General features: G+C 49.1%; 1 protein-coding gene across 1 annotated transcript in view; it reads right to left on the bottom strand.

The window, feature by feature from the left end:
- LOC142305892 (ADP-ribosyl cyclase/cyclic ADP-ribose hydrolase 2-like) overlaps positions 1-21,382 on the bottom strand; it is an 80,424-nt gene extending 59,042 nt beyond the window's left edge. The window contains exon 1 of the mRNA XM_075346901.1: positions 21,324-21,382. The gene's annotated coding sequence lies outside the window, so the exon portion shown is untranslated. The remainder of the gene's footprint in view (positions 1-21,323) is intronic.
- Between the last annotated feature and the right edge of the window lie 393 nt (positions 21,383-21,775).

Raw genomic sequence — 21,775 nt, 5'->3', positions numbered from 1 at the left:
GCCCCACACACACCCACCCCTTCAGTGGCAGCAGTTGTGCCCCAGTTGTACACTTCACAGCTAGATTTGCATCAAGCACATTCAAAAATACGCCATTCTTATCCGTCCCCAGGATGACACCAGGGTAGGTAGCAAAGTCTTTCCTGATCCCAGCTCTGTTCATCTTGGCTTCTTTTAAAAACAATGTAAGCAAGGGTTACTCCAAGCGGAGTCTCCCTTTTTTCCAAAAATTAGGCCCCACACACACCCACCCATTCAGTGGCAGCACTTGTGACCTAGTTGTACACTTCACAGCTAGATTTGCATCAAGCACATTCCAAATCCACAAGCATTTACTCTCCCCAGGATGACACAGGGGTAGTAAATTCCTTCTGGATCCATGACTTGTTCATTTTGATGAACGTTAGTCTGTCCACATTGTCACTGGACAGACGCGTGCGCTTATCTGTCAGCACACACCCAGCAGCACTGAAGACACGTTCAGAGACAACGCTGGCAGCTGGACACGACAAAATCTCCAAGGCGTAACTGGATAGCTCTGGCCATTTTTCTAGATTTGAAGCCCAAAAGGAGCAAGGCTCCATTTGCAAAGTCATGGCATCGATGTTCATTTGGAGATACTCCTGTATCATCCTCTCCAGCCGTTGACTATGTGTCAGACTTGTTGTCTCTGGTGGCCTTGCAAAGGAGGGTCTAAAAAAATTATGAAAAGATTCCATAAAATTGCTGTTACCAGCACCAGATACGGTCCTACTGGTACGGGTAGACTGTTGAAGATGACGAGACCGTCCCATGTTTATCAAGTTACAACTGGGAGATTCACTCCCTGCACCTGCACGGTTGTTTGGTGGAAAAGCCGATCTAAGATCGAGTAACAGCTTCTGCTGATACTCCTGCATGCGTGCGTCCCTTTCTATGGCTGGAATTATGTCACAAAATTTGGACTTGTACCGGGGATCTAATAGTGTGGCAAGCCAGTAGTCATCATCACTTCTAATTTTGACAATACGAGGGTCATGTTGGAGGTAGTGCAACAAGAAGGCACTCATGTGTCTTGCGCAGCCATGCGGACCAAGTCCACGCTGTGTTTGTGGCATAGAGGTGCTAACCGTTCTTTCTTACTCTGACATCTCCCGCCAACCTCTTTCAACTGAAATTTGACCAAGGTCTCCCTCATCTGCTGAGTCTTCCATGTCCATGGACAGTTCGTCCTCCATTTCTTCATGTTCTCCTGCACCTTCCTCAACATCTCGCCTGCTACCATGCGCCCTTGTTGATCCCTGTCCCCCATGGTCCCATGCCTGGCGCCTTGGTGATGATGAACGTCTGGACCTTGGTGATGTTGTTGTGTCTTGCGCATATGAATCCTCCTGTAGTTCATCCCCTTCCTGTTGTCCCACCCCCTGACTCCGAATAGTGTTTAGCGTGTGCTCCAGCATGTAAATGACTGGAATCGTCATGCTGATAATGGCATTATCAGCGCTAAACATATTCGTCGCCATGTCGAAACTGTGCAGAAGGGTGCATAGGTCCTTGATCTGAGACCACTCCATCAGGGTGATCTGCCCCACCTCTGCATCTCGTTGGCCCAGGCTATACGTCATGACGTATTGCACCAGGGCTCGGCGGTGCTGCCACAGTCGCTGTAACATGTGGAGAGTTGAATTCCAGCGTGTCGCCACATCGCATTTCAGGCGATGAACCGGCAGGCCGAAAGACTTCTGGAGCGATGCAAGTCGCTCAGCTGCGGCGCTTGAACGGCGGAAGTGAGCAGACAGTTTTCGTGCCCTGTTCAGAAGGCCATCTAGGCCGGGATAGTGTGTTAAAAATTGCTGGATGACAAGGTTCAACACGTGAGCCATACAAGGTACGTGTGTCACCTTGCCCAGGCGAAGGGCCGCACCCAGGTTTGCAGCATTGTCGCACACGGCCTTACCAGGCTGCAGGTTGAGTGGAGACAACCATTTATAAAACTCGGACCGCAGAGCTGACCACAACTCCTCAGCTGTGTGACTCTTATTCCCAAGACATATCAAGCTAAAGACCGCCTGATGCCGTTGCGCTCTGCTGCCAGCATAGTAATGAGGGGTGCGTGATTCCTTCTGCGCAGTGAGAACGCTGGTGGCCTGACCAGGCAGGCTTGGGGCGGAGGTGGAGGAGCCAGATGAGGTGGAGGATGCAGAAGCAGTGGCGGAACTTGGACAGACAGAGGATTGACACACAAGTCGTGGGGACGGCAAGACTTGTGCAGCAGACCCTTCACCATCTATCACCATAGTTACCCAGTGCCCAGTCAGCGACATGTAACGTCCCTGTCCATGCTTACTGGTCCAAGTATCGGTGGTGAAATGCACCCGTTCACACACAGAGTTTCTCAAGGAAGCGGTGATGTTGTGTGCGACATGCTGGTGTAGCGCGGGCACACCTTTCTTAGAGAAGTAGTGGCGACTAGGCATCTGGTACTGGGGCACAGCGACAGACATAAGGTCTCTAAAATCCTGTGTGTCCACTAGGCGGAAAGGCAGCATTTCGGTAGCCAACAGCTTACAGAGGGATAGAGTCAACCTCTTAGCTTTGTCATGGGTCGCAGGAAGTGGCCTTTTATTTGACCACATCTGAGGGACAGAGATCTGGCTGCTGTGTGTAGACGGTGTTGAGTAGGGTGTCCCTGGAAAAATGCAGGTTTGTGAGGAAAGTGCAGGCGGAGACATGATGTTGCCTTCATCCAACGTTGGTGCTATCGATGTCTGAGAGAGCTGTACACACTCACTTGTTTCCCCTTCCAAACCAACTGACGACCTACCAAGCAAACTGCCTGTTGCGGTTACAGTGGTGGAAGTTGTGGGTGGAAAAACAGGTGTGACAGCTGTCCCCACAGTCCTAGAAGATGACGAGCGCGCGGATGCACTGGAAGGGGCAGGCGGTGGATGGTTCGCTCCGCTAGGCCGCATTGCAGCACGGTGAGCTTCCCACCGGGCCATATGATATTTATTCATGTGACGATTCATGGAAGAAGTTGTCAAACTGCTGAGGTTTTGACCTCTACTAAGAGAACCATGACAAATTTTACAGATCACATAATTTGGGCGATCTTTTTCTATGTCAAAAAAGGACCAGGCTAGGCAAGTCTTAGAGGCCATGCGACCTGTTGATCCACCCCGAATAATGCTCAGAGGCAGAGTGGTGGCTGAGGATGCAGTTGTAGACGTGCTACCAGTACTCCGACTGTGTCCAGGAAGGCGCAAGGTAACTTCGTCATCAGTTGCATCCTCCTCCACCACCTCTGTTGACCTCCTCGAGTGCCTGACTGTGGGTTGACAGTAGGTGGGATCTAGAACTTCATCATCAATTGTTGTGTTTGCACTCCCCTCCCCCTCAGACCGAGCCTCTTCTTGCCCTGACCGAATATTTAAGTTGTCATCCCAATCGGGTATCTGCGTCTCATCTTCATCAGTATGTTCCTCATTGTCTATAACCACAGGTGTTACAGTTTGTGACAAAGGGTCAACATTATGCTCAGAAACTTGGTCCTCACGGCCTGAATCAGAGTCACAAAGGTTCTGGGCATCACTGCAGACCATTTCCTGTTCTGTACTCACTGTAGCTTGGGAGCAGACCTCTAATTACCAGGCTATAGTGTGACTGAACAGCTCTGCAGACTCAGCCATCTCAGTTCCACCATACTGTGCAGGGCTGATGGAGACTTCAGAGCTGGGAGAAAGCAAGTTTGATTGGGATGACAACTCAGAGGACTGGTGTTTTTTGGATGCGGTACTTGAAGTGGCTGAGAGGGCACTTGTTGGACCACTTGAGATCCATTCAAGCATTTTCCTTTTTTGGCCATCATCTACCTTTGTTCCTGTTGTTCGTGTCCGTAAAAAAGGGAGCACATCGGATTGTCCACGGTAAGTAGTAGACATCTTACTTTTGCTGGTAGATGGTCTATCTTCAGCAGATGATAATGGAGCTTTGCCACCTTCCCCACGGACAAAACCTTTTTTGCCTTTTCCACCACGCCTCTTCCCCTTTCCACCAGCATCTGTCATTTTGCCACTCATGTTGATTGCGACAAGATTGTGCACTGAAAATGTGGTAGTAAAAATTGAGAGGTGGTGTAGATTGCAGTGGTGGTCTAGCTTTATTAACAGCAGAATAATAAAGAATAAATATCCCTGACAATGCAACTACGGCCCTTAAACTGGCAGCACAAATTGCTAGTATAATGGCTTAGTTATAATGAGTTGGAGTGTGCAATGCAGGTAGAGGTGCTGCAAATGTCTTTGCACTAGTGTGACTAGACAAAAGTCCAATAGCCACGTTTAGGATGCCACTAGGTACACTGAGTGTTTGCTAGTATAATGGCTTAGTTATAATGAGTTGGAGTGTGCAATGCAGGCAGAGGTGCTGCAAATGTCTTTGCACTAGTGGGACTATAGCAAAGTCCAATAGCCACGTTTAGGATGCCACTAGGTACACTGAGTGTTTGCTAGTATAATGGCTTAGTTATAATGAGTTGGAGTGTGCAATGCAGGCAGAGGTGCTGCAAATGTCTTTGCACTAGTGGGACTATAGCAAAGTCCAATAGCCACGTTTAGGATGCCACTAGGTACACTGAGTGTTTGCTAGTATAATGGCTTAGTTATAATGAGTTGGAGTGTGCAATGCAGGCAGAGGTGCTGCAAATGTCTTTGCACTAGTGGGACTATAGCAAAGTCCAATAGCCACGTTTAGGATGCCACTAGGTACACTGAGTGTTTGCTAGTATAATGGCTTAGTTATAATGAGTTGGAGTGTGCAATGCAGGCAGAGGTGCTGCAAATGTCTTTGCACTAGTGGGACTATAGCAAAGTCCAATAGCCACGTTTAGGATGCCACTAGGTACACTGAGTGTTTGCTACTATAATGGCTTAGTTATAATGAGTTGGAGTGTGCAATGCAGGTAGAGGTGCTGCAAATGTCTTTGAACTAGTGTGACTAGACAAAAGTCCAATAGCCACGTTTAGGATGCCACTAGGTACACTGAGTGTTTGCTAGTATAATGGCTTAGTTATAATGAGTTGGAGTGTGCAATGCAGGCAGAGGTGCTGCAAATGTCTTTGCACTAGTGGGACTATAGCAAAGTCCAATAGCCACGTTTAGGATGCCACTGGGTACACTGAGTGTTTGCTAGTATAATGGCTTAGTTATAATGAGTTGGAGTGTGCAATGCAGGTAGAGGTGCTGCAAATGTCTTTGCACTAGTGGGACTATAGCAAAGTCCAATAGCCACGTTTAGGATGCCACTAGGTACACTGAGTGTTTGCTAGTATAATGGCTTAGTTATAATGAGTTGGAGTGTGCAATGCAGGTAGAGGTGCTGCAAATGTCTTTGCACTAGTGTGACTAGACAAAAGTCCAATAGCCACGTTTAGGATGCCACTAGGTACACTGAGTGTTTGCTAGTATAATGGCTTAGTTATAATGAGTTGGAGTGTGCAATGCAGGCAGAGGTGCTGCAAATGTCTTTGCACTAGTGTGACTAGACAAAAGTCCAATAGCCACGTTTAGGATGCCACTAGGTACACTGAGTGTTTGCTAGTATAATGGCTTAGTTATAATGAGTTGAAGTGTGCAATGCAGGCAGAGGTGCTGCAAATGTCTTTGAACTAGTGGGACTATAGCAAAGTCCAATAGCCACGTTTAGGATGCCACTAGGTACACTGAGTGTTTGCTAGTATAATGGCTTAGTTATAATGAGTTGAAGTGTGCAATGCAGGCAGAGGTGCTGCAAATGTCTTTGCACTAGTGGGACTATAGCAAAGTCCAATAGCCACGTTTAGGATGCCACTAGGTACTCTGAGTGTTTGCTAGTATAATGGCTTAGTTATAATGAGTTGGAGTGTGCAATGCAGGCAGAGGTGCTGCAAATGTCTTTGCACTAGTGGGACTATAGCAAAGTCCAATAGCCACGTTTAGGATGCCACTAGGTACACTGAGTGTTTGCTAGTATAATGGCTTAGTTATAATGAGTTGGAGTGTGCAATGCAGGTAGAGGTGCTGCAAATGTCTTTGCACTAGTGGGACTATAGCAAAGTCCAATAGCCACGTTTAGGATGCCACTAGGTACACTGAGTGTTTGCTAGTATAATGGCTTAGTTATAATGAGATGGAGTGTGCAATGCAGGTAGAGGTGCTGCAAATGTCTTTGCACTAGTGTGACTAGACAAAAGTCCAATAGCCACGTTTAGGATGCCACTAGGTACACTGAGTGTTTGCTAGTATAATGGCTTAGTTATAATGAGTTGGAGTGTGCAATGCAGGCAGAGGTGCTGCAAATGTCTTTGCACTAGTGGGACTATAGCAAAGTCCAATAGCCACGTTTAGGATGCCACTAGGTACACTGAGTGTTTGCTAGTATAATGGCTTAGTTATAATGAGTTGGAGTGTGCAATGCAGGCAGACGTGCTGCAAATATCTTTGCACTAGTGTGACTAGACAAAAGTCCAATAGCCACATTTAGGATGCCACTAGGTACACTGAGTGTTTGCTAGTATTATGGCTTAGTTATAATGAGTTGGAGTGTGCAATGCAGGCAGAGGTGCTGCAAATGTCTTTGCATTAGTGGGACTATAGCAAAGTCCAATAGCCACGTTTAGGATGCCACTAGGTACACTGAGTGTTTGCTAGTATAATGGCTTAGTTATAATGAGTTGGAGTGTGCAATGCAGGTAGAGGTGCTGCAAATGTCTTTGCACTAGTGGGACTATAGCAAAGTCCAATAGCCACGTTTAGGATGCCACTAGGTACACTGAGTGTTTGCTAGTATAATGGCTTAGTTATAATGAGTTGGAGTGTGCAATGCAGGCAGAGGTGCTGCAAATGTCTTTGCACTAGTGGGACTATAGCAAAGTCCAATAGCCACGTTTATGATGCCACTAGGTACACTGAGTGTTTGCTAGTATAATGGCTTAGTTATAATGAGTTGTAGTGTGCAGAGGACAGGAGGGTACAGTGCCAGGATTGTGGGGCTCTGGGTAGAGGAAAGGAATCCTGCCTTTCTATTCCCTCCTAATAGGGAAATGCAGCGACGATATCCCTGACCTTTGCTACACAGACGCTGTCGCTGTTTTCAGGACCTGTCACCTATGGCTCTGACCCTGCCGGTACGAGCCCTTAAAAGGACTGATGGAAAGTGCTATCCCTAAGCTGTCCAGCGCTGTGTATGGAGCGCATACAGCTGTATCAGCGATAGGACTCAGGAGGACGGAGCTGCGACAGTGATGTCTGACACCAAGGACGCAGAAGAGATAATGGTGTCCTGGAGGAAAATGTCCGGTTTTATAATGCAGGGACATGTGACATGGACATCCTATCACACATGCCGTTGCTTCTCTGGCTAAAAGTCCACTTAGCTGTGTGTGTGTCTGGGATTGGCTGACATGCTGGCCCGCCCCACAAGACGCGCGCGCTTAGGGAAGGAAGACAAGGAAAAAAAAAAAAAATGGCGATCGCCATTATAGAAACAGCAGTGATCTGAAGGCGCTGTTCACGCACACTATACACTGAAATGTCATAATAGTGTGAGTCACAGAGTGACTTACACTATTACAGCGGAAAGCCAGCTAGGAATTAGCTGTTTTTTTGCTGCTAGAACCGTTCTCGAACGTTTCTAGAACTATCGAGCTTTTGCAAAAAGCTCGAGTTCTAGTTCGATCTAGAACAGGCCCCAAAATCACTCGAGCCTAGAACTGGAGAACCTCGAACCGCGAACCGCGCTCAACTCTAGTCTCCATCCCATTGCGGACTCAGGTATAACCAATCCGCCGGACGTATGTGTTCCGACACAATTGGCCACCAAGAGGCCGCAATCCAGGAGGGGACATTCGTGATCCCGATGGTCCAGCGCTTAGCCAAAGAAAAAGAAAAAAAAAAAAGAAAGAATTTTGTTTTTTTGTTAATATTATGTTTTGATTTTACATATTTGAAATAAAATATTTTGTTTTATATTGGAGTTATACCACATTTTTTGTTTCTCTGGCATGCGTTTTATTGTGTAGTTTACTCTTCTGGGAGTGTCATGTTTTACATTAAGCGGCTTTGTTTTTGATATTCCTTGGTATTTAGCTATAACATAACTTTTTTTGCTACAGTCATGTGTAGATAATATGCATTTTCCCCTCACCCATGACAGCACCACGTGAGAGAGGGATCCGCCCAGCGAGGACAGGAAACCATTCTGAATAAAAGGGCGGTACTTCTCCCCTTCGTCAGTTGGTTTCCTGTCCTTGATGGGGGACCCCCGTTCTGAAAACTGGCGGTGAAGAGAAGAAGAAATCGCCTGCTTACCCAGCCCCGTCTGGTGTCTGGAAGAGCAGGGTGGGTCCTGTAGCACCGTTCTTCGGGGCTGGAAGCGCCGTCCACTTGCCCTTGGGGGGGTCCTGGTGTCCGTGCGGGGGCGTGCGGCAGGAGCCGTCTGTGGGATCCCGGTCCGCCGCTCCTTCCTCCCCGCCCTGCGCTCCATGCTGCCTCTGACTTCCGGGTGCGCGACCGTGCGGCTGCGCGGCGGGCATGCTGGGAGCTGGAGGCAGGCTTGGCGTGACGTCACCGGCCAAGATGGCGGCGCCCATGCAACGCTGCGGGGCATGCAGCCTGCCATTCGGGGCTGCGGGTGCTCCTGTCCAGGCACCGTGGGGAGCGTGGGGGCAGCGGAGAGGAGCCTCACCTGGGACCGGAAGGCGGAGGATTCTGGTTAAGGCGGCTCTTCTGGCAACTGTCACGTGCTGGTGCCTAGGCTCTGCAATGGACACGGATCAGCAGCAGCACTCTCCCGTGCGGCGTCAGCAGGGCAGGAAAACAGATGACCGGAGTGATACTGGTCGTACGGGTCGTGGCAGCCATGACAGCAGATCCTCTCGTGACTCTGCAGCTCCTGTGAGGCCTGTGTATGTTCCGAAACAGCCTTCAAAACCGGTACCCTTGATTCCTATGGTGGTGAGTGGATCTTCGTGAATGTCTCCTTACTCATGGTTCCCTTGGGGGTTTTTTCTCCCCTGCTTTTGTCTACCCTTCTTAGGCCCCTAAAAAATCAATGTCCAAAAAGAAACATAAGGAGTGCCCCCTATGCAGGGAACCCCTCTCGGAAGAGTGGGCAAAAGAAGTTGTGTCAGGCGTGTATTCGTCGCACTATTGCGGAGGAATCTCCGGGACTCTCGGCGGACGACCGGTCAGCTATCTGCTCAGAAGTTCAGGATTCCATGAAGTCCTTCTAAAAGAGAAAAAAATCAAAACCAGTAGACTCTGCCCCTTCCTCTTCCTCCTCTGGTACGGCCTCTGACTCAGACTCCTCGTCCTCAGATTGTGATGTGGGAGGCAGGCCGTGCTTCTCCATTGATGATATAGGGTCGCTAGTCAAATCAGTCAGGGCTACTATGGGGTTGACAGGGGAGAAGTCCTCTAGATCCCTGGAGGATGTTATGTTTGGAAGTCTGGAAGTAAAGAAGAAGCGTACCTTTCCGGTCAACGACAAGATTGAGGCGCTTATTCAAAAGGAGTGGAAGCGTCCGGACAAAGTGGGCTCTCTCCCCTCCTCCTCCAAACGGAAATATCCCTTTGACGAGGACAAGACGGCCGTATGGGATAAGGCGCCTCGGATCGATTCTGTCATCGCGAAGACCTCTCGACGGGGAGGCATCCCCTTGGAGGACTCAGGAACATTGAAAGATCCCCTGGACAAGAAAGCGGATGTCGTCCTTAAGCATTTATGGGAAGCATCTGCAGGGATCTTGAGGCCGGCCATCGCAAATACCTGCACGGCCCGTTCCTTCATGATCTGGCTCCAACAGGTTGAGGATCAGTTGCGGGATAACACCTCCCGTGAAAAGATCCTGTCAAAATTTCCACTTCTCCAGGGGGCAGCAGCCTTTCTGGCGGATTCCTCAGCGGATGTTATCAGACTTGGGGCTCGTTCTGCTGGACTGTCCAATCAAGCCCGACGGGCATTGTGGCTGAAGGGCTGTCCAGGTGATCTGCAGTCCAAACACAAATTGTGTACGGTGCCCTGTGACGGTCGCCTGCTTTTTGGAAAATAGCTGGAGGACGCACTGGACAAGGCGTCAGATGACAAGAAGACCTTCCCGCGGTTCCACTCTGGGTCCTCTCATTCCTTTCGGAGGCAGAGGTTCTCCAAAGGCAGGCCCCCGGATAATCGGCGGTGGGAGCGCAGACCCCAGCGGGAGTCCGGCTTCATGTTCAGGGGCGCCCCAGCCTCCTCAAAGAAGTCTGCACCGTGACGCCAAGCTGCCGGTCGGAGGACGCCTTTCTCACTTTCTGGAGCAGTGGGAAAGCATTTCCTCAAATGCCTACGTTTGATCCATTATCAGAGACGGTCTCCAGTTCCAGTTTCTCCTTCAGCCACCACAGAGTTTCACCATCACTCCCCTTCGGAGGTCGCAGTCAGTGCAACATGCTCTGGAATCGGAAGTCCTGATGTTGCTTGGGAAGGCAGTCCTGTGTGAGGTGCCCGTAGCGGAAAGAGGAAAAGGGTTCTATTCCCCCCTCTTTCTCGTAGGAAAACCGGACGGTTCCTTCCGAACGATAATAAACCTCAGGCGTCTCAACCAGTTTTTACAGTATTTCCCGTTCAAGATGGAGTCTGTTCAGTCGGCCATAAAGCTGCTGTTCCGCGACTGTTATATGGCAGTGATAGACTTGGAGGATGCCTATTACCATGTCCCTATACATCCCCGTTTTCAGCGGTTCCTGCGAGTGGCTGTTTCCATCAACAACCAGATTGGTCATTTTCAGTTCCGAGCCCTCCCCTTTGGGCTGTCTGTCGCCCCCAGGATTTTTACGAAGATAGTGGCAGAGATGTCGGCTCACCTGTGGATACGGAATGTTCTACTGGTTCCTTACCTGGATGACTTCCTGGTAATCAGGAACTCCAAATAGCAATGTACGGCACATCTCCGCTACCTTCAACTGACTCTACAAAACCTGGGTTGGATGGTGAATTACGAGAAGTCCCGGTTGGGCCCGGTCACGATTCAATCATTCCTCGGTCTCACTCTCAACTCAGTGTGTCAGCAGTGCCTTTTGCCCGCAGAAAAGGTTCGGAGGGTTTCGGGCTTAGCCCTGCGGGCGATCCACCATCCCAGGATGTCTCTGAGGCAGGCTATGTCCTTGCTGGGTACTCTGACATCTTGCTTCCCAGCGGTTCCGTGCAGTCGGGTCCACTCCAGGGCTCTCCAGTGGCAGGTTCTGTATGCCCAGAAAACATTAAATGATTGTTTGGAAGGGGTCATCACCCTATCCTGGGCGGTCAGAAGCTCTCTCCTCTGGTGGACATCCGTGGACAACCTGTCTGTGGGTGTTCCCTGGCTACCTCGGGACCGGAGGGTGGTCACTACCAATGCAAGCCAGTCTGGCTGGGGAGCTCACCTTCTCGAGCACATTTCTCAGGGATGGTGGTGACCACAGGAGGCGGCGCAACCCTCGAATCTCCGGGAGCTGTGGGCAGTGGAGCGTGCCCTACACGCTTTTCTCCCTCACCTTCAGGGGCGGCATGTTCTGGTCATGTCAGACAACCAGTCCACAGTCTCCTATGTCAACCACCAAGGGGGCACGAGATCCCCGTCCCTCATGCAGGTGTCTTACCGGCTGTTTCTCTGGGCGGAGCAACATCTTCTCTCCCTCTCGGCTCTCCACATCAAGGGGCATCTCAATGTCACGGCAGATTACCTCAGCCGCCATCATCTGCGGCGAGGGGAATGGTCCTTGAATCCTCGGGTCTTTCGGCAGATAGTGACTCTCTGGGGCATGCCGTAGATAGACCTCTTTGCCACCAGGCTAAACAGGCAGGTAGTGCAGTTCTAAGCCCGTCGGACCAGCCCTTTGCCGTAGACGCGCTACAGGTTCCATGGACCTTCAGCCTAGCTTATGCGTTTCCTCCGATTATCATGCTGCCGACCGTTCTGCAAAAGATCAGGGAGGACCGGGCGAGGGTGCTTCTTATCGCCCCCTTCTGGCCCAAAAGGCCGTGGTTTTCTCTCCTACGGGCGATGTCTGTCACGGATCCCTGGGTTTTGCCGGAAGTTCCGGACCTGTTAGTCCAGGGACCAGTATTCCACGCACAAGCGAAGGGATTCCATTTAACAGCCTGGAATTTGAAAGGTCGCTGTTGAGGAGCAAAGGTTTTTCCCCTGACCTTATTTCTACATTGTTGAAAAGCCGAAAACCTGTTACCACCAAAATATATAGGAGGGTGTGGCAAAAATTCCTGCAGTTCTCTAATGGTCCCCTGGGTCCGGAGGCTCCTGTTGAGTGCATTTTGGAATTCCTTCAGAAGGGGTTTGATCTGGGGTTAGTAGTGAACACTCTCAAGGTACAGGTCTCAGCCTTGGGGGCCCTATACAATTGTAACCTGGCGGCCAACAAGTGGATTAAGCGATTTATTATGGCTAGTGGCAGAGCAAAACCAGTGGTCATACCTAAGGTTCCTCCCTGGGACCTGAATTTGGTCTTGGATGCCCTCACGGGACCCCCCTTTGAGCCCCTGACGTTGATTACCCTGAAAACCGTATTGCTAGTCACGTTAACCTCGGCACGGAGGATCAGTGATTTACAGGCCCTATCGGTAGTACAGCCTTACACTCAGGTCCTTGAGGATAGAGTCATCTTGCGGCCAGACCCGGCGTATCTCCAGAAAGTCGCATCTCATTTTCATAGGACGCAAGAAATAGTCCTGCCCTCGTTCTGCAGCCGTCCCACTAGTGAGGGGGAACGTAGATTTCACACCCTAGATGTGCGCAGGGCTCTCCTGCACTATCTTTCAGTGACGCGGGCAGTGAGGAAGACACAGTCATTATTCATCTCCTTTCAGGGTAGTACAAAGGGTCAGGGGGTGTCTAAGAGTACTATCGCTAGGTGGATTAGGGAGGCCATTACTTTAGCCTACTCCTCTAGTGGAGCGCCCGTTCCAGAGAACATCCGGGCCCATTCCACCCGAGCGGTGTCTACCTCCTGGGCTGAACGTGCGCAGGTATCTATTGAACAAATTTGTAGGGCCGCTACCTGGTCCTCACAGTCTACTTTTTTCCGGCACTATCGGTTGGACCTATCCTCCTCGGCTGCTCTTTCATTTGGTAGACGGGTGCTTGAGGCGGTGGTCCCTCCCTAAATAGGTTTCTCTGGAAATCTCTCACGTGGTGCTGTCATGGGTGAGGGGAAAACACCACGGTTACTTACCGGTAGCCGGTTTTTCCAGAACCCATGACAGCACCCTTATATTCCCTCCCTTTTTCATCCTTGGTGTACACTTTTCGGTGTGTATGTGTGTGTGTTTAGTGGTGATGGAGTAAGTTATAACGTTTGTTGGAGGTCCTCTCGTTCTCGGTAATCAACTGACGAAGGGGAGAAGTACTGCCCTTTTATTCAAAATGGTTTCCTGTCCTCGCTGGGCGATCCCTCTCTCACGTGGTGCTGTCATGGGTTCTGGAAAAACCGGCTACCGGTAAGTAACCGTGGTGTTTTCAGTGTGCGTTTTTTTTACCTATGGACGTTCGGCATCTAATGAAACTTTATGGCAAAAGTCTGCACATAAAATTTAGCACAGGTCAGTTTACATCATGAAAAATAAGCACAGTGAGCAGTAGATTTCTGTAAGTCCAATCCCCTTTGCTGGAACTGAAATATGTGCACACAGTGCATTTTTTTAAGCATTTATTTGAGAAATTTTACCAAAATCTGCTTGCCTATCCTGAAGCCAGCAAAGTCTATGAGACGTTGATTTTTTTTTTCCTTGCAGATTTGGTGCAGATTTTGGTGCAGAAAAAATCTGCAGTATGTCAATTGTGTTTTTTTTCCCTGCATTTTTAAGCCCTTTCAGCCATTGACTTTACTGAAAAAACGCATAAAAAAAAGCAACAAAACTGCACCAAAAGCACATGTGGTTTTTGGTGCATTTTTGTTCCAGTAGGTGCAGACTTGATGCAGAAAATTTCTGCACCAAATTGGTAGCATGTGCTCCTACCCTTATGCTGTGTTTTTTCGGAGTGAAAATACGCAGCATCAAAAAATTCAACATAAGAACGTACTAAAAAAAAAAAAGAGAGGGGGAGAGCAGAGAAGGTCATTAGGGTGCGAACGCACTTTGCATTTCCACCTGCGTTTCAGCTGCGTTTTAGGTACATTTTGAACTGCACCTTTTTCATGCCAAAAGGCATGCGTTTTGATTTTCCAGCAAAGTCAATGGGAAATGGGGATGTCTAGACCGCACTTTGCGTTTCTAAATGCTGCGTTTAATTTGCATATTTTGTGGCAAAAACCATGCGTTCAAAGAAGCAGCATGTCAGTTGTTTTTGCCATTTTGGGTGCATTTTGCTAACATTGAAGTCAATGAGAAATGGCAAAAACCAAGATTTCTGTAAATTCCAGCGTTCTACCTGCTTTTTCAGTGCAGAAAACATACATTTTGGACTACCAAAACGCATGCTTTTTGCACATCAAAATAATGATTTGCTATGTCCCTTTACACACACACATAATCCGACAATTAAAATTAAGAAAATTATGCTTTAAATGCAATTTTACCGATAAAATGTATATTACCGCTATAATTTTCTGAAATATCTATATTTTCTTTATTTTTCCCATTAATATAGATTTGTTCATTTTTTTTTCTCTTTTTTCATTTTGTTTGACTGTTTCAACTTTATTTAGCAGTGTTTTGATGTTCAAAACGCATCTGTCAAAACGCTGGTGAAAAAGCATGTAAAAAGCGCTGAAAACGCATCTAAAACGCAGTAAATACGCATGCGTTTTCAGCGCTAAATTTCTGGAAAAGGCAACTTTGGTCAAATCAATTAAGCCCAAAACGTGCATTTAGAACTGCAAGTAGGAGAACGCAAAGTGCGGTCGCAGCCTTAGGCTATGTGCGCACGTTGCGTCGGAGTACCTGCAGTTTATTCTGCACGTTTTCCTTCCCTTGGTTTTTGACCAAATGGCTTTTGACCATTTTTTAGCGCTAAAAACGCATGTGTATTTACCGCGTTTTTAGTGCGTTTTCAGCGCTTTTTACCTGCGTTTTCACCTGCGTTTCTGCAGATGCGTTTTGTAGATCAAGACACTGATTTGTAGCGCAGCGTAACTGCATGCGTCCTGCATCCCCTGCATAATCTATGGAGATTGTGCAGGGGTCGTGCGCACGTGGCGTTTTAGAGCGCAGAGCTTCGGCTGCTGCCAGAAGCGCGCGTTCTAAGAAGTGACATGTCACTTCTTCCGTGCGCTTTGCCGGCAGCCCCTGCTCTGTCTATGGCAGGAGCTGCAGGCAGAGCGCATGGAATCGGCTTTTTTTTTCACTACGGACATTTTCTGCAGCGATTTGAAGCACACGTGTGCTCTTCAGATCGCTGCAGAAAATTCTGCAGTGACTGTACGCAACGTGCGCACAGCCTTACAGAAATAAACACTTGAAATAAATCAGTCTGTGTGTAATCACTCTGACGTGACGTGATCATGTGGATCCAATGGTTGTCATGGTAGCACAGGGTCATGTGGAGACTGCTGTAGCTCACACGACCCACTTCCTGTCTCATACAGCCAAGAGCTGTGTGAGACAGGAGATGAGCATATCTGGTGTTCACAGCTGTGTAAGGCTGCTTTCACACATCCGGTTTTTGCTGAGCGGCACAACCGTTTTTTTTTTTGTTTTTTTTTTGCCGCTGGTTGCGTTTTTTTCTGCATATTCCTGCATTAGCGCCGTATTGTGCCGCATGGCCTTGCGTTGCATCCGGTTTTTGCCGGATGCGGCATAATTAGCCCATGCGGCGGCAGGATGGAACGTTGCTGGGCACGTTTTTTTTGGCGAAAAAACCGCATTGCGCCGGATGCGTTTTTTTTTAACTGCGCATGCTCAGTATCAAGCCGCATCCGTCAAAAACCGGACGGGCCACATGGAAAAACTTATGCAACGGATCCGTTTTTTTCGCCCCATCCGTTGCATAGGTTTTTGAGCCGGACTGAGCCGCACTGCAAAAACCGGATGTGTGAAAGCAGCCTAATTGTGATCGGAAGATATGGAAAAGTGATCAGACAGCTGATCGTTATAGCCTCCTACGGTGATTAGTAAAATAAAAAAAGGTAAAAAAAAACTTTTTTAAAAAAAATTTAAAAAACCTAAAAGTTCAAATCACCCCCCCTTTCGCCCTATTGAAAATTAAAGGGTTGAAAAAATAAAAAATATACACACATTTGGTATCCGTGTTCAGAAATGCCTGATCTATGAAAATATAAAATCAATTAATCTGACCGGTAAACAGCATAGCAGCAAAAAAATTCCAAACGCCAAAATTACTTTTTTTGGTCGCCACAAATTTTGCACTAAATGCAATAACAGGCGATCAAAACGTAGCATCTGCGCAAAAATGGTATCATTAAAAATGTCAGCTTGAGATACAAAAAATAAGCCGTCACTGAGCCATAGATTCCAAAAAATGAGAACGCTTCAGGTCGCGGAAAATGGCGCAAAACGTACGCCACTTTTTTTCAGACAAACTTTTGATTTTTTTTAACCCCTTAGATAAAAGTAAACCTATTCATGTTTGATGTCAACGAACTCGCACCAACCTGAGGCATCACAACGACACGAGTTTTATGATATGGAGAACACAGTGAATAAAAATATATAAAAAAACAATAGTGCAATCGCATGTTTTTTTGCAATTTTTCCGCATTTGGAATTTTTTTGCCGTTTTGCAGTACACTATATGGTAAATGGTTTCACATATAGCTTCTTCTGCAAAAAACAAGCCCTCCCATGACCATATTGACTGAAAAATAAAAAACTTACGTCTCTCGGAAGAAGACTACCAAAAAAGAAACGGAAAGCGCAAATGTACCGCCCCCGTGCCAGCGGCCAAACTATTCGGATCTGGAGCCGCGGTGGCTCAAGGGGTCTCCGGATCTGGTGGGTCCGCGTGGACACTCGAATTAAAAGAAGAGGGGGGATATGTACAATGGAGTTAGAATGTTCGCGACGCCACCCACGGTGCATGGTAATGTGAGGGACCACCGCTGCTGTTGGGGAGCCCGGTGACGATGGTGCTGCAGCCAGATGTTTAACCCCTCCGTGGGTAGGGGGTTTGTGTCCTGGGGCCCGTTGGATGGTTGGTGCTTCGGGTGCCATGGGGTATAGGAAAGGGGGTTTCCAGTGTACTCACTCAGTCCAGGAATAACAACACCGACAGCACCACTGCAGCTTGTAGGGAGCACGCTTGGGTCCGTGCCCTTGGTGTTGCTGTTAGCCTGTGGCCCTTTCCTTGGCACCTTTGTCTCTATTTGGACCCTCAGGTATGAAACTCCGGGTCCCGCTCACCCGTATGGCTAACTGAGTGAGCTTGCTCTCAGGGTTCACGCGTAGGATTTCTTTGGACTGTATTGGGAAAGTCCTATCCCATCGGTGCGCTAGTACTCCAATTTTAGAGCGGGTTGGGGATGAATCTTGAAGTCTTCACCCTCGTCGGGTAAATTACCGGAACGCGTGAAGCTACTTTCCAGCTTAGGATCCACGTACCCCATCGTGCTCTGGCCCCTGCCCGGTGATAGCTCAAGGCCGCCGGCTGCCCTCCTAGGCAGTCCGTGCCCTTTGACACAATCTTCTGCGACTGGGGTTCCAGCTCCTACCAAGCCCAGACCAACGTCTGCCCCCTAGTAACTAGAGGAGCTCTGCTCCAGGCCGGTGACCTCTCTCTCTCAGAGAGTCACCTGCACCTCCTTCCTCTCCTGGTTCACTTCACTCTCTCCTCTGCTCCACTGTCGCTTTTCCACTTTTCCCTTTCCAGCCCCCCATGTGGGCAACCCTATTCCCTTCAGGCCCCACAATGGTGTGTCTGGTGAGTACAGTGTAAAGTGTTCCTAGGATTTTGATTGGCTAAGCTGTTAGAAATACCAAATGACCAGGACCCGTAACCAAGGAGGAGTGGATACTGTGCAGAAGGACAGATTGCACAATACCCTGTGACGACCTGATAGGCCAGGGCGTCACACAAAATCGGCCGGTCCTGAAGGGGTTAACTTGTTCAGCCCGTCTGCAAGAAAGGGGCTAAGTCATGGTATAGGCCTCAGCTTGTGACTCAGATCTGGGAACCTGGGCAAATTTCTCCACCAGGCCACCTGGTTGCACCTCTTCAACAGGGCCATGAGAATCCGCCACTCACTGCATCCCAATCCTTCACAGGTGGGCATGCCTTACCAGAGCCCGGTGCGCTCCACACACTGGGTCTTCACTAACTTTCTAGAAGGGAATCATCTCTTTCCCTATGATCTAACTCTTCCCATTGTGGGCAAATCCCAACCCTTACCTACTTCCTGCCCTACAGTCAGGTAACTACATATAAAAGTGCTATACATTACACATTATATAACATCCCAATCCACATTGCACAATATTTAAAAAAGACGCACAACACCATTCACATTTTACTATATGAAAGTACAGTATGCGATTGGTGTCTACAGGGAAAGGAACAAGGCAGCAACCAGTCCACCTCCTTAGGCTACTTTCACACTTTTGTTTTTTTGCATCAGTCACAATCCGTTTTGTGACTGATGGGGCGGATGCGTCGCAGATTGTTGTAAAACTGATGCGATGGATCCTGCAAAAAAAACAGATCCATTGTAGGAGAGCGAGAGAGAATGAATGAATGAATGAATGAATGAATATTCTGACCGGGAATGTATTTACACCTCATCTGAGGAAGCTCAGTTGAAAAAAACTGATCCGTCACTGGGATCCGTCATTTGACTGATTCGGACGGATTCCGGTGTGTGACGCCCTGGGCAAGCCAGGGGTCACAGGTCATTACACCACCACACCCTACACCCCAGTTAGGAACACCTAAGCTAACCCAAAATCCTTGTTGCCTTCCTCCAGGGGCTGATGTTCACACCAGGGAGTGGGCCAGGCGGTTGGCTCCGCCCACCGAGGAGTTCACAGCTCTGGAGGCGGGAAGAACCAGGCAGTTTAGCCCAGGCAGGGCTTGAGTGAGGAGTAAACAAGTAGAACAGTGAAGGAAGTGAAGTGGTAGAGGAGCAAAGGAGAAAACTGGAGTAAAGGAGTAAAAGTGACAGTAAGAAAGCCTGAAGCTGGTCCGGGTGTGTGCCCCGGACTGAGACAGCAAGGTCAGCAGACGGCGGTGATTGTCCGCAGGGGTGACTGCTCGGGAGTTCCTGGAAGGACCGCGGACGGGTGGTGACCCGGCGGTCTGGAGCAGTGTGCAAAGAATAGTCAGCACCAGGGCAGGGGCCTCTCGGACCCCGGCAAGGCTAGGAGTCGCCATAATTTGCCAAATCCGTCAGTGATGGGGACGTCTGTCTCCCAACAACCAAGTCCCGATTGAAGGCAACAGCCCAACCATTAAAGTAGAGACACCGCCACCGCCAGGGCACCAGTTTCTAGGGGCCAGCGCCTGCGGGCAAAGAGTAGAGCTCCTCCGGTCCAGCTTGAAGCCGGGGAGCGGGTTACCGGTGGGAACCCATCGAGACCATCAACAACATTAGGTGCAGTAAAAGGGACATCACCGTCACCTACTGGGGAAAGCAAGTGCAGCCGTCTGTGGGAACCGTCTTTCCAGCCGTGTGTTTTACCGAGACGTGTGTTTTACCACATGTTTACTGTGTCAACGTCTCAGGCTGAGTGAGTACCACAGTGCCGCAAGGCACAGCGCTGCCCCCGCGTCCCTGCGCCCACTAAGCCCTGCATCTTTCACCTCATCACCGGGCCCCGGGATCACCAACCCCTACCCACGGAGGGGCAACACAACAACTTGCTGCTTCACACCATCACTCCCGGGATCCCCACACCGAGCAGCGGTGGGGTTAACAAATCACCACAACCGTGGGTGGCGTCACGGACAATAGACTATATCCCAAAACCCAATCCCCTTTCACTCACGGGCGAAGAGTGCCACTTGAAAACCCCCGGGATCCGGCCCACCGCTCGAGCCACCACTGAGCAGCAGCAGCCGGACCCGAGCAGAGGGGTGAGCGCAGTGCTGACACCCTCCTCCCCACCCGCGACAGGTGCCCATAGGCTTCCATCATAACCAACAATGGATGCTGATGGAATCCTGTGCACTGCGTTTTTTTGCCGCTCAAAAAAAGTTACATTCTTAGTTACCTCCGCCCGACGGTCAGTCATTCCACAACTGATCAGTTTCCCATTACACATGTGTCGCGGGCGGGGGACAGACCACAACCGGGGGGACGCTCAAGGCGCTCGGATCCGGGCAGTGGCTGTGGCAGCCGTATCCGGGGCTCGTGCAGCCGTCCGTTGCCCAAGAGTGAAAAGGGGTTATTTACAGGCTATAGAGTATTTGTCAGTGACGCCACTCATGGGTTGCAGTGAGGGATGGTGACACAGCCGCTGCCTTGTATGTGGGTGCCTGGGGCTGATGGAGCGGGGCAGCAAGGTGGGATCCCCTCCACGGGTAGAGGAGATGTAATCTCGGGGCCCAGAGGATGGTGAGGGATTGCAGGGAACAGGCAACTCACAGTTTGTTGTCGTGGTGCTGGATGAGCTGATGCTGATTTGGATGGTCAGTAAACACACAGAGTCTGTATTGTAAACCAAGTTGCCAGGGCTCCAACCCCGACTACCACTTTCTCCCGGGAGCTCCAACTCCCTCCTGTCAGCTGTCCAATGACTACAGCTCAAACTGAAACTCTTCCCTGTCACTTCCTGAGCTCTTCTCCTCGGTCCCTCCCATTGTCCTGGGGGGCTAGGGCCTGATTGGCTGTTGTATACCTGTGTGGGGACTGTGTTGGTGCCAAAGAGGAGAAGAGCCTGCACTTTGGTGGATTTGTGCAGGCTCAGTGACAACCTGGTTTTGCCAGGGAGTCACACATGCATTCAAAAAGTCAATTACCAGGTGAATAGGCAGCGACCCATAGTAAAAAGTAACAAAAGTTTCTTCAGAGCATAATCCCGGAGAGATAAATCAAACAAGAAGACAGCAGAGTAGCACTGATCACCAGTCCGCTCCTTCAGCTGTAGACAGTCTGTGGACTTAGGCGTCCATAGTCTCCTTTTGACCCCTGTAACTACCATCACTATGTCTTGAATGGTCTTTGTGACTATGAATTTTACGCACCCAAAATGTAAAGCATTGAAATCTAATTATTCACACGAGCACAGAATAAAAAACCTGCATATCGCACCTTGGATACACACCGTTTAGTTTTTACAGATATAAAATGCCATTTTTGACTGGTTACATTGTGACAAAGCACATGCTGTGAGTAAGTCACTGACTTGCTGTGCTGGGTCCAGCAGCTTTCTGATGGGTCCTTACCTTGGAGGATATGTGATTCCAGAGTGACACCACCTGTAATGGCAGCAGACTAAGCAGGAAACAATGCTTCTTTTTTGGAGGCCGGCTTTCCAGACAGCTCCTTGTAGTTAATAGTCACTTATTACTAAGGTCCTCTGCTAATAAGTCTCTATCCATTAGCATTGCACTTTGATCCTCTTGTCTGGTCTATATCTATAGTCAGAAAATAACCTATTACATAGATTACGTTTTTAATTGAAACGTTTATTATTTTTGTAAATTCATATACCGTACTTTTCGGATTATAAAACGCACTTTTCCTCCCAAAAATTTGGGAGGAAAATGAGGGATGCGTCTTAAAATCGGGATATAGCTTACCGGGGGAGGGGGGCTGTCTGTGTGGCAACCGGGTGCGTTTGGGCGGCCGGGTGCCTGTGGCTGCATGCGGGCAGCCGGGTGCCTGTCGGTGCCAG

This window comes from Anomaloglossus baeobatrachus, chromosome 1, assembly GCF_048569485.1.
Source record: "Anomaloglossus baeobatrachus isolate aAnoBae1 chromosome 1, aAnoBae1.hap1, whole genome shotgun sequence".
In the NCBI taxonomy this organism is placed as follows: Eukaryota; Metazoa; Chordata; class Amphibia; order Anura; family Aromobatidae; genus Anomaloglossus; species Anomaloglossus baeobatrachus.
The sequence above is the reverse complement of the archived record's forward strand: the minus strand, read 5'-3'. Positions and strand labels throughout refer to the sequence as shown.